This window comes from Hemitrygon akajei, unplaced genomic scaffold, assembly GCF_048418815.1.
Source record: "Hemitrygon akajei unplaced genomic scaffold, sHemAka1.3 Scf000033, whole genome shotgun sequence".
Taxonomy (NCBI): domain Eukaryota; kingdom Metazoa; phylum Chordata; class Chondrichthyes; order Myliobatiformes; family Dasyatidae; genus Hemitrygon; species Hemitrygon akajei.
Window position 1 is genome coordinate 7,264,464 of NW_027331919.1, and position 13,999 is coordinate 7,278,462.

The window sequence follows — 13,999 nt, forward strand, 5'->3', positions numbered from 1 at the left end:
GGAACATGTTATTGAGCGGGTTGGCCACAAGGGGTCTCTGCACTGGCTCTGGCTGTTTAAACTCTTGCACTTTTCTGTCTGTCACACAGTTTCCTGTATACTACACCTTCAGTGTAAAGACCTCTCTATATGTCCTCCCTACTACCCCCTCAGCTTCCCGAATGATCCCGAGTTCATCCAGTTCCAGTTCCAACTCTGTAACGCAGAGTGTTAGAAGGTGCAGCTGGATGACCTTCTTACAAGTGAAGTTGTCGGGAACTCTTGAGGTTCCCATGCCTATTCACATCTCGCAAAGGAGTATTCAACTCTCCTGCCAGACATTGCTTCTGCTCTGACTTTGCGATTATAAAGAAAGAAACAAAAAATAAACTGAAAACTAATCAGCCAACAGTTCTGTGCCTTCTCTCAGCCAAGAATCATCTCCTTGAAGATTCAAAGAGATAAACCCTCTGACTTCCACTCAAATCCAATTTCCCGCCACTTTTCCTTTCTACTCCGGCTTATCCCCCCCCGTCCCCCAGCACCACACACACACATTCAAACAGTGAGTGAAAATCTCTCTACACTGTCGCATCACGTACTCCCGGGGACAGACCACACGGTCTTATCATAGACGCCCGTGGTCAGGCACATCGTCCCATTACATATTCATAGGGTTAGAATAGAGTGAAGCTCCCTCTACAGCATCCTATCACAAACTCCCGGGTTCAGAGCCAAACTGAAGCTCCCTCTACAACCGTCCCATCACACAGTCCTGGGGTCAGACAAGCAGTGAAGCGCACTCCATACCTTCCATCAAACAAGCCAGGGTCAGATACAGAGTGAAACTCTTTCCACACCCCATCACCTCACACGATCTCGGTGTTAGACACAGAGTAAAGCTCCCTCCACGGCGTCGGTCCTATTAAAAACTCCCAGGTGCAATAATCCTGAACACTCCGCGTTTCTGTCTCGGAGAATGTGCGTTGGTTTGTGTTCATATGATGTGCTGGGAAGAATATGGAATTGGAAGGGGCGTTGAGAGAGACTGGCTGAGTGTAGAAGGAGGGTTGACGATGACATGGGTCGGAGGAGGTGAAGGGAGACGCGGAAGGATGCAGGCACTGCTGGCGTTGAGAGAGACTGGCTGAGTGTAGAAGGAGGGTTGACGATGACATGGGTCGGAGGAGGTGAAGGGAGACGCGGAAGGATGCAGGCACTGCTGGCGTTGAGAGAGACTGGCTGAGTGTAGAAGGAGGGTTGACGATGACATGGGTCGGAGGAGGTGAAGGGAGACGCGGAAGGATGCAGGCACTGCTGGCGTTGAGAGAGACTGGCTGAGTGTAGAAGGAGGGTTGACGATGACATGGGTCGGAGGAGGTGAAGGGAGACGCGGAAGGATGCAGGCACTGCTGGCGTTGAGAGAGACTGGCTGAGTGTAGAAAGAGGGTTGACGATGACATGGGTCGGAGGAGGTGAAGGGAGACGCGGAAGGATGTAGGCCCTGCTGGCGTTGAGAGAGACTGGCTGAGTGTAGAAGGAGGGTTGACGATGACATGGGTCGGAGGAGGTGAAGGGAGACGCGGAAGGATGCAGGCCCTGCTGGCGTTGAGAGAGACTGGCTGAGTGTAGAAGGAGGGTTGACGATGACATGGGTCGGAGGAGGTGAAGGAGACGCGGAAGGATGCAGGCCCTGCTGGCGTTGAGAGAGACTGGCTGAGTGTAGAAGGAGGGTTGACGATGACATGGGTCGGAGGAGGTGAAGGGAGACGCGGAAGGATGCAGGCACTGCTGGCGTTGAGAGAGACTGGCTGAGTGTAGAAGGAGGGTTGACGATGACATGGGTCGGAGGAGGTGAAGGGAGACGCGGAAGGATGCAGGCACTGCTGGCGTTGAGAGAGACTGGCTGAGTGTAGAAGGACGAGGGGATCATGGAGACGGGCAGGACTGAAGGGAAGGGATAGAGTGACCATCCCGGGGAATGGTGCAGATGATGGAGGGTGTCACGGAGACAGAGCGTATTTTAGGGGAGGGATAGGTGACGTTAAACGGTGAGGGTGTAATGGAGGGAGTACATGATGCAGACGTGCAGGTTGAGTAAGTACACGAGTTGGGAAGTCACGTTGCAGTTGAACAAGATGTTGGAGATGGACACATTTATCGGCTCTGCTCACTCCCTTCTCTTCTGTGACCTCTGTCTGGAAGGCCGATGTAAGAATCATCCTTCAGGTGGGTGAACCCTCGCAGGGCATCGGGTTCCCATGATTTACCCCGGGAGGGCACTGAAAACCTTTGCCAAGCAACAGGCTGGGTTTTCTAAGAGTCGGTGAGCAGTTTTCGGCCTCTTACATAATCCAGCCAGATGTGATTACACTGGAGAGGGTTGAAAGGAGGTTCACGCCAACGATGTCAGCATCTCAGTGGATCTATCCTCGGTCCAACACATTCACGCAAACACGAAGGTGTCACGTTCCCGACCGAAGAGCGGCAGGCATCCGAGTTCCGGCACGGCCATTCCCCGGAGTCTGGTTAGCTGTCGGGTTCCCTTCAAGCCCCAGACTGCCAAGTGTTGCCTGTAATATACCTTCAGGGAATATCTACAGTTAAAGGCCTCGTACTGAGCAGTCTCTGCTCAAACCGCAGGAGATCCATTTCTTGTCTTCCCCGCTTATGAATTTACCTTCGATTTCGTTAGTGTCGTCTTGTTTATTACGAGTCTGAGGATGAGCAGTTGTCTTCATCACCATCCCAGCCATCCTTAGCTCTCTCGATAGAGACGGGATTACAACTTCAGGAGCTTGAGAAGATTTGGCCTTTCGTTGAAGACCAGCAAATGATCGCTGGGAGCATTCTGACTTGTTGCATCTCTGCCTGGTGTGGAGGCTGCAACGCACGAAGTCGCCAGAACCATCACGGGTACAACCCTCCCCAGCATCGAGGACATCTTCAAGATCCATTTCGAGAACTATTCTTTGCGATATAAATTTTAGAGGCACGAGGTCGCCAGAGGCGGCAGAGGGATGTGGACTCGAACAGCTCCATCACGGGCACAACCCTCCCCAGCATCGAGGACATCTGCAAGATGTGATAGCTCGAGAAGGCGGCATCCATCACTGAGGTCGCTTACCCCGGGACAAGCTCCCTGTTCATTACTACCATCGGAGTAAGGTACCGGAAACTGAAATATCAACGATTCAGGATCGCATTCTTCTCCTCCGCCCACATATTTTTGAATGCATGAGCACTACATCCACATTTTTGCGGCATTTATTATCTTTTTGCATTTTGCATATTTCCGACCTTCAGATGAACAAATCTTAGGTTGTATAAGTCACAGATGATTAGAAAAAAAACGGTGAATTTGTAGAAGGAAGTCTGAGAATCAGAATGGGAGAGCTGCGGGAGCCATTTGAGATTTTCTTCTCATCGTGGTTAAGACAGGCGTACGGCGCGGGCGTGTGACGTCGGGCAGTGAAGCGGGGAGGATTTAAAAGAAACACAGCCTTATATAGCGGGCAGTGTCGCTTTGCGGGCAGCGGAGTGATCAGGGAGCAGAGTGAAGGCTTAAGGGCTTTGGCTCAACGGGATTAGACAGAAACGGGCGAGGCAAGGTAGGCTTAGGTTTCACTTTTTCTGTTATTTGTGGAAAGGGGGAATTATGAGTGTGCGGGCAACTTGTTGTTCTCGCTGTCGGATGTGGGATGTCTTGGAGTCTCCTAGCCTCCAGGACGTGTACATCTGCGCCAGGTGCGCCGATCTGCAGCTCCTAAGGGACCGTGTTAGGGAAATGGAGCTGCAGCTCGATGACCTCCGTCTGGTCAGGGAGAGCGAGGAGGTGATAGAGATTAGGTACAGGCAGGTGGTCACACCTGGGCCACGGGAGGCAGACAAGTGTGTCACAGTTAGGAGAGGGAAGGAGAAGGGTCAGGTACTAGAGAGGACCCCACTGGCTCTGCCCCTTGACAATAAGTACACCTCTTTGATAGGGGACCCGATAGTGATGATGTAGGATAGGCGATTCTGTGGACACAATCAGGAGATCCGGATGGTAGTTTGCCTCCCTGGTGGCAGGGTCCGGGATCTTTCTGATCGCGTCCAAGATATCCTGAAGTGTGAGGGTGAGCAGCCAGATGTCGTGGTACATATAGTTACCAATGACATAGCTGTGAGAAGAGAAGAGGTCCTGAAAGGAGAATATAGGGTGCAAGGATCGGAATTGAGAAGAAGGACCGCAAATGTAGTCATCTGGGGATTATTGTCTGGGCCAGACGGCAGTGAGAGTAGGAAAGGAATGAGGTGGAGGATAAATGCATGGCTGAGGGATTGGAAAATGAGGCAGGGATTCAACTTTCTGGTTCATTGGGACATTTTATCGGGTAGATGTGACCTGTGCAAAAAGGACGGGCTGCACTTGAACCGTAGGGTGACCAATATCCTGGCGGAGAGATTTGCTAAGGCATCTGGGGAGACTTTAAACTAGAATGGCTTGTGAGGTTGTAATCAAATTGAAGAGACTAGGAGAGAGGAGGCTAGTTCACAAATAGAGAAATCCTGTAGACAGCGAGTGACCGAGAATAGGCAGGTGATAGAGAGGGGGAGAGCTCAGCCCAAAGATGTAGAGGAGAGGGAAGTAAAATAAAATAGTAAAGTTGTTTGCATCATTAAGGATAAACAGAGAGTAAGAGGTGGAGAATTTCTTAAGTGCATTTAATTTAATGCTGAGAGCGTTGTAAGAAAGGTGGACAGGCTTAGAGCATGGATTGATACTCGGAAATAATGCTGTTGTTGCAATTAGTGAAACATGGTTGCAAGAGGATGTGATAGGGAACTAAATATTCCTGGATTTCGATGCTTCGTGTATAATCGAATCGTAGCGGCAAGAGGGGGAGGTGTTGTATTGCTTGTCAGAGAAAATATGACAGCGGTGCTCTGGCAGGATAGATTAGAGAGCTCGTCTAGGGAGACTATTTAGGTGTAATTGAGGAATAGGAATGGTGTAGTAACACTGATAGGGATGCATTATATACCACCTAATGGGGATCAAGAACTGGAGGAGCAAATTTGTAAGGAGATGGCAGATATTTGCAGTAAGCACAAGGCTGTCATTGTGGGAGATTTTAATTTTCCACACATAGACTGGGAAACCCATTCTGTAAAAGGGCTGCGCAGTTTGGAGTTTGCAAAACGTGTGCAGGATAGTGTTTGGCAGCAATACGTAGAGGTACCAACTCGAGAAGGGGCAGTGTTGGATCTCCTGCAAGGGAATGGGATATGTCAGGTGCCGGTGGCATGTGTTGGAGAGCACTTCGGGTCCAGTGATCACAATGCCGTCAGATTCAATATAATAATTGAGAAGGGTAAGTCTGGACCCGGGGTTGAGTTTTGTGATTGGGGAAGGACTTACTTTGAGGCGCGAATGGATTTAGAAGGAGTCGATTGGGACAAATTACTTTCTGGGAATAATGTAATAGAGAAATGGAGGTCATTTAAAGGTGAACATTTGAGGGTACATAATCGTTATGTTCCTCTCGGGTTGAAAGAAAAGGTTACAAGTTTGAAAGACAGCAGGTTCTCACGGGATATTGGAAACTTGATTTGCAAAAAAAAAAAAGAGACAAACCGACAAACAGGGAGATCTATAATAAATATAGGCAGCATGGAGTAAATGAGGTGCTTGAGGAATATAAAGAATGTAAAAAGAAACTTACGAAAGAAATTAGAAAAGCTAAAAGAAGATATGAGGATTCTGTGGGAATTGAGGTGAAAATAAACAGAATCAGAGTAGACAGCTATGTGTGGAGCCAAAAGAGATGGGGGGGGGCACATTTTGAACAATTTCTTTTCTTCGGTATTCACTAAGTAGAAGGAAATTGAATTGTGTAAGGTAAGGGAAACAAGTAGGGAAGTTATGGAAACTATGACCATTTTAACGAAAAGAAAAGTGGTTAAATCTCCAGTCCTGACAGGACTTTCCCGAGGACTCTGAGAGAAGTTAGTGTAGAAATAGAAGGTGCTCTGACTGAAATATTTCAAATGTCGATAGAAACGGGGATGGTACTGGAGGAATGGAGTGTTACTCATGTGGTTCCAGTGTTTAAAAAGGGTTCTTAGAGTAAACCTAGCAATTACCGGCCTATAAGTTTGACGTCAGTAGTAGGTAAATAGATAGAAAGTATTCTTTAAAATGGTATATAGAATTATCTGGATAGACAGGGTCTGATACGAACAGCCAACGTGGATTTGTGCGTGGAAGGTCATGTTTGACAAATCTTATTGAATGTTTTATAGCGGTTACTAGGAAATTTGACGAGGGTAAAGCAGTGGATGTTGTCTATATGGACTTCAGTAAGGCTCTTGACAAGTTCCACACGGAAGGTTAGCTAGGAAGGTTCATTCGTTAGGTATTAATACTGAAGTAGTAAAATGGATTCAACAGTGGCTTAATGGGAGATGCCAGAGAGTCGTGGTGTATAACTGTTTGTCAGGTTGGAGGCTGGTGACTAGTGGTGTGCTTCAGGGATCTGTACTCTGTCCAATGTTGTTTGTCATATACATTAATGATCTGGATGATGGGGTGGTAAAATTGGATTGGTAGGTATACAGGTGATACTAAGATATGTGGCGTTGTGGATTATTAAGTAGGTTTTCAAAGTTTGCAGAGAGTTTTAGGCCAGTTAGAAGAGCGGGTTGAAAGATGGCAGATGGAGTTTAATGCTGATAAGTGTGAGATGCTACATTTTGGTAGGACTAATTAAAACAGGACATACATGGTAAATGGTAGGGCATTGAAGAATGTAGTAGAACAGAGTGATTTAGGAAGAATGTTGCATAGTTTCCTGAAGGTGGAATCTCATGTGGATAGGGGTGGTGACGACAGCTTTTGGTATGCTGGCCTTTATAAATCAGAGCATTGAGCAAAGGAGTTTGATTGTGTTATGGCACCTCAACAATGAATGTAGCATTGAGACAGGTTTTTTATAACAAATAAATCATTTATTAAACACTGCTCAAAAAAAGCCCAAAGGTAAACCAAGGACTAACTTAACTGGAAGTCATGGCTCTACGGCAGCGAGCAGATGTTAAAGCAATAATGCAAAAACAGTTCTTATAAGTAATAATTCAAAAGTCCAAATGATTTACACAGTGAGTTCGGAGAGTTTTTCCAAGAAGTAACGAATTCCTCACCGACGTCACAACGTTACTGATGATCCTAGCCGAAATATGTCCTACCCGAAGGATTCACGGCGAAGGAAATAAAACGGCTTAAAGGCCCTGAACTTTCCTTGGCAAAACTCTGCATCCAACTCTTTCTGCTCATTCAGCAAGAGCTATCTCGGACACAGGTTAATAACTCCTTATACGAAGGTTAAATCAGGTCGAACCTGTTTTACCGTCGTCATCAAATTTACTCGATCCTTCAGCTTCCCGAACATCGATAAATCTTCACTCTTCGACTGGACTATACTGGCAGTATTGTAGCAAAACTGCCGGCAATAACCTTTGAGACTTGAGGCAGAAAGTAAAACTCCACTTGAAAACAAAACTGCGTCATAACATCGAAAACGCAACAGGACGGAGTCACTGACAATTCAAACACGAACTGACCTGCGTCACAGGGAGAGGTTCTCCTTTTTATACTCTGTAGAAAAAACTATCACATGACCTCTCACTGGCGGAAAAATAAAATCACTCCACCATCACAAGTCCATTACATCATGCCCAGCAGAACATCAAATATATCCTGGCCATGTGACAGGCACAAGATACCCACGTGTACGTAACAGCTGTAATGTTAAAATTGTACAAGGCAAATTTGGAGTATTGTGTACAGTTCTGTTCCTCGAATTATAGGACAGATGTCAACAAAATAGAGAGAGTACTGAGAAGATTTATAGAATGTTTACCTGGGATTCAGTACCTAAGTTACAGAGAAATGTTGAACAGGTTAGGTCTTTATTCTTCAGAGCGTAGAAGGTTGAGGATAGAGGTATTTAGAATTATGAGGGAAATAGATAGAGTTGATGTGGATAGGCTTTTCCCATTGAGAGCAAGGGAGATTCAAACAAGAAAACATGAGTTGAGAGTTCGGGGGCAAAAGTTTAGGGGTAACATGAGGGGGAACTTCTTTAATCAAAGAGTGGTAGCTGTGTGAAACGAGCTTTCACGAAGCAGTGTTAGAGGCAGGTTCTATATTGTTTTGAAAATATTAATAGGTATATTGGACAGGAGAGGAATGGAGAGTTATGAGCTGAGTGCAGGTAGGTGGGACTAGGTGTGAGTAAGCGTTCGGCACGGACTAGAAGGGCCGAGATGGCTTGTTTCCGTGCTGTGATTGTTATATGGTTATATGATTGAGGTGAGAGTAGCTGGAAAGAGAAAAGAGAGATGGAGTTGATTTAGAAAAATGAACGAGTGGGTTGGGGAGATAGGGGTCGAGAGAGAGTAGAGTATCGGGAGAGAGTGTGAAGAGAAGAGATGGGGAGATGGTGGTATGAAATCGAGAGGAATGAAAATGAGGTTGCAATAGAGAAGATGGGAGGAGAGGAAGATGAGAGAGAGAGTTTAGAGGGACGAGGGTAAAAGAGAAGGCGAGATGGCTAGTAAGAGAGCGATAGAAGGAGAGAAGAGAATAGGGCGGGGGTTAGGGAAGAGAGGGCGGGTTAGCGAGTGTCGCAGTGAGAAATGGGGGAGAAAGAGGGATTTGTTCCTGGATATAAGTCGACCCCGGCGGCTCTTCACAGAGAGCCAGGATCATTTCAGCAACATCCGGGCACGAAGGTGCCGACTTCTCACAGATGAAACGGTGCTGGTCATTATTGCAACTGTGACCATCACTGGATTTACATTCACCGCATTCGGACATTCCAGCGCTCATCTTGTACACGACGTCAGAGGCCACTTTCCTGCCAAGGAGGGGGAAACCAGTTCAAAAGGGACAACGCAACTCCAGCAGACAGCCCTGTGTCAGTCCCCGAAACCACTGACGCACACCCTCATCACTGACCTGTGGAAGACCCCGAAATCACCCACTACCCCACCTTCCCAGGCAGTCCTGTGTCAGTCCCCGAAACCACAGACGCACACCCTCATCACTGACCTGTGGAAGACCCCAAAATCTCCCACTACCCCACCTTCCCAGACAGCCCTGTGTCAGTCCCCTAAACCACTGACGCACCACCCTCATCACTGACCTGTGGCAGACCCCAAAATCTCCCACTACCCCCACCTTCCCAGGCAGCCTTGTGTCAGTCCCCCCGAAACCACTGACGCACACCCCTCATCACTGACCTGTGGCAGACCCCAAAATCTCCCACTACCCCCACCTTCCCAGAAAACCCTGTGTCAGTCCCCGAAACCACTGACGCACACCCTCATTACTGACCTGTGGAAGACCCCAAAATCTCCCACTACCCCACCTTGCCAGACAGCCCTGTGTCAGTCCCCGAAACCACTGAGGCTCACCCTCATCACTGACCTGTGGAAGACCAAAAACTCTCCCACTACCCCATCTTCCCAGGCAGCCCTGTGTCAGTCCCCGAAACCACTGACGCACACCCCTCATCACTGACCTGTGGAAGACCAAAAACTCTCCCACTACCCCACCCTTCCCAGGCAGCCCTGTGTCAGTCCCCGAAACCACAGACGCACACCCTCATCACTGACCTGTGGAAGACCCCAAAAATCTCACACTACCCCCACCTTCCCAGGCAGCCCTGTGTCAGTCCCCTAAACCACTGACGGACACCCTCATCACTGACCTGTGGAAGACCCCAAAATCTCCCACTACCCCACCTTCCCAGCCAGCCCTGTGTCAGTCCCCGAAACCACTGACGCACACCCCTCATCACTGACCTGTGGAAATACTCCACAATCTCCCACAACCCCACCTTCCCAGCACAGCCCTGTGTCAGTCCCCGAAACCACTGACGCACACCCTCATCACTGACCTGTGGAAGACCCCAAAATCTCACACTACCCCCACCTTCCCAGACAGCCCTGTGTCAGTCCCCGAAACCACTGACGCACACCCTCATCACTGACCTGTGGAAGACCCCAAAATCTCCCACTACCCCCACCTTCCCAGGCAGCCCTGTGTCAGTCCCCGAAACCACTGACGCACACCCTCATCACTGATCTGTGGAAGATCCCAAAATCTCCCACTACCCCCACCTTCCCAGGCGGCCCTGTGTCAGTCCCCGAAACCACTGACGCACACCCTCATCACTGACCTGTGGAAGACCCCAAAATCTCCCACTACCCCACCTTCCCAGGCAGCCCTGTGTCAGTCTCCAGAATACTTCCACTGTCCCACTGTCTCCCTGTACCCATGTGTCAGTCCCCAAGTTAATACACCACGCCCCAGCCTATGCCCACCGACTGGTGAGTGACCCCCGAATAATCCCAGTACCCCAGCTTCTCCCAACAGGACCCAAAATGCACCTACAGTGCCACTCTCTTCCCAGGGACCCATATCAGTCTCCAAAATACTCCCACTGTTTCAGTCACCCCACAGGCCGGCTTCCTACCTCAAAGTACTCTCACTTCCCACCCTCACTCCACCGATCAGTGTCAGTCCCAAAGTACACACACTGTCTCATTCTCTCCGCACGGTCCCGTGTCGGTCCCCAAAATACTCCCACTTCCCACTCGCCCCCCACAACCCCGTGTCAGTCCCGGAAATAATCCCACTGCCCAACCTTCCTGTTCTCGACCTGTGGCAGAAACCAAAAATACTCCCACCTCCCACTCCTTTCCCACAACCCCGTGTCAGTCCCCGGAAATAATCCCACTGCCCAACCTTCCTGTTCTAGACCTGTGGCAGAAACCAAAATACTCCCACCTCCCACTCCTTTCCCACAGATCTCTGTCAATGCCCAAACTAATCCCAATGCCAAATTCCCTATCTGCAGATCTGTGTCTGTCGCCAAAATACTCCCACTGCCTCACTCTGTACCTGACCTTCTGTCAGTTCCCAAAAGAGCCCCACTGCTCCACTCGCTCTCCACCGCCCCGTGTTGGTCTCCAGAAAACTTGCGCTGTCCCACTCTCTCCCGACAGCCCCGAGGCAATCCCCAATATAATCCCACTTCCCAAACATCTCCCGAGTGACCTGGACTATCAGGAAAGCAGTCCCACTTCGCACTGTCTCCCCCCACAGTCCACGTCAGTCCACAAATGCATTCAACTTCACACAGTCCACCAGCAGCCCGCTTCGGTTTCCAAACTAATCTGATTGCCCACTCTTTCCCCACAGATCGGTGTGAATCCCAAATTAATCCTAGTGCCACACTCTGTCCTCACAGTGACCGTCCCCAAAATACTCCACTGACACATTTTCTCCCCGCAGATCCTACTCTGTCCCCCAAATCCCCTCACTAGACCACCCCTCACCATTGAAAGAGTTCCCAAAATCTGCCTGTAGCCCAGCTCCCACCACAGACATGTTGCAGTCCTCAAACTGACCTCATTGCCCCACTCTCTCAACAAAGTCACCAACTCTCCACACATTAATCTCAATGTAAACTCTCTCGCCACAGCCCCGTTTCCGTTTCCCAAAAACTTCCCACAAGCACGGTCCTCAGTCCCCAAACTAATTCCACTGCACAGTCCATTAGCGGAACCCGTGTCAGTCCCCAAACTAATTCCACTGCACAGTCCATTCTCGGAACCCGTGTCAGTCCCCAAACTAATCCCACTGCACACCTCCATTCTCGGAAACCGTGTCAGTCCCCAAACTAATTCCACTGCACAGTCCATTCTCGGAACCCGTGTCAGTCCCCAAACTAATCCCCTGGCCCGCACTCTCAGCAGAAACCCGAATGACCCCAAATCTCACCTGTCTTTGCATTTTCCAATCCAGTATGAACTGCCCTGGTCGCCGACATTGTTGTTAACAAAATCCTGTGAAGTAAAATTGCTATAATGAAGAATTGAAATCGAGCTTAATTTAAGGAGTGCCTCTCTGACACTGAACGCTGCGGAGGGAGCTTCACTCTGTGTCTGACCCCGGGAGTGTGTGATGGGACGGTGTGGAGGGAGCTTCACTCTGTGTCTGACCCCAGGAGTGAGTGATGGGACGGTGTGGAGGGAGATTCACTTGTGTCTGACCCCAGGAGTGTGTGATGGGACGGTGTGGACGGAGCTTCACTCTGTGTCTGACCCCGGGAGTAAGTGATGGGACGGTGTGGAGGGAGATTCACTTGTGTCTGACCCCGGGAGTAAGTGATGGGACGGTGTGGAGGGAGATTAATTATGTGTCTGAACCCAGGAGTGTGTAATGGGACGGTTGTGGGGGGAGATTCACTTCCGGTGTTGAATATCTCTTCCGTCAATCTTACACATACCTCTTCCTCTGTTGAATTAATTTCAAGAAGCTTTGATTCAGAGTTACAACAATGCTGCTTCGCCTCATCATAAGATCTTGCAAACGTGGATATAAAATAACAGCGATCTTCATTTCGGATCCAGTCCTTGGAACATTCTTGCTCTGGAAGTGAGAAATAAGGAACAGTGAATATCTCTCCGTGAGCCCCATTACAACCGTCGGGAATTAAACACAGAATGTGGATCCCTCTACACGGTCCATCACACACATCTGCAGTTAATTACAGAATGAAGCTCCCTCCATAACGTCCCATTGAACACACAAAAGGGTTGAGACACAGAGTGAATCTAACGATACACTGTCTCATCACATAATGCCGATGTCAAACAGAAACTGAAGCTCCCTCCACACCATCCCATCACGCACTCCCCGGCTCAAACATAGAGTGAAGCTCCAGTCACACTGTCCCCTCACACACTCGCAGGGTCAGACACAGAGTGAATCTCCCTCCACATCGTCCCATCACACACTCCCAGGGTCAGACATAGAGTGAAGCTCCCTCCACACTGTCCCCCTCACACATTCCCGGGGTCAGACACAGAGTGAATCTCCCTCCACATCGTCCCATCACACACTCCCAGGGTCAGACATAGAGTGAATCTCCCTCACACACCGTCCCATCACACACTCCCGGGGTCAGACACAGAGTGAATCTCCCTCCACACTGTCACCTCACACAATCCAAGGGTCAGACACAGAGTGAATCTCCCTCCACGCTGTCCCCTCACACACTCCTGGGGTCAGACATAGAGTGAATCTCCCTCCACACTGTCACCTCACACAATCCAAGGGTCAGACACAGAGTGAATCTCCCTCCACACTGTCCCCTCACACACTCCTGGGGTCAGACATAGAGTGAAGCTCCCTCCACACTGTCCGCTCACACACTGCAGTGGTCAGTGAGAGAGAGAGTAACTTCCTACACACCGTCCTCATCACACGTTCCAGGTGTTAGACACAGAATGAAATTGCCTTCACACTGTCCCATCACACACTCCCACCAAGAGGTATAAAGTGCAGATCCCTCCGCACTTTTGATCACATACACCAAGAGTCAGATATGGAGGAAACCTCCGTCCCTATCATCGCATTAGAGACATAGGAAGAGAAATATTGAAAACGTAAAGTACAACACAGGCTCTTTGGCCCACAAAGCTGTATCAAAACATCTCCTTACCTTCCAACCATCTCTGCTAACATAGTCTTTATTTCTTTCACATCTCCGTGTATACATCCAGGAGTCTCTTAATTAACCCTATCGTTTCCTCCTCCACCTCCGTCGCCGGCAGTCCATTCCACGCACTCACCATTCTTTACGTGAAATAAAAGCTTACCCCGACATCTCCTCTGTACCTAACTGCAAGCACAATAAAAATATGCCCTTTCGTGCTGACCACTTTAGCCCTGGGAAAGAGCCGCTAACTATCCACACGATCAATGCTTCTCATCAACTTATACACATCTATCGGGTCACCTCTCATCCTCCGCCGCTACAAGGAGAAAAGGCCCTGTTCACACAACCTATTATCATAAGGCATGCTGCCCAATCCGGTCAATATCTTTGTAAATCTCCTTCGCACCCTTCCTATGGTTTCCACGTCTTTCCTGTAGTGAGGCGACCAGAAACTGAGCACA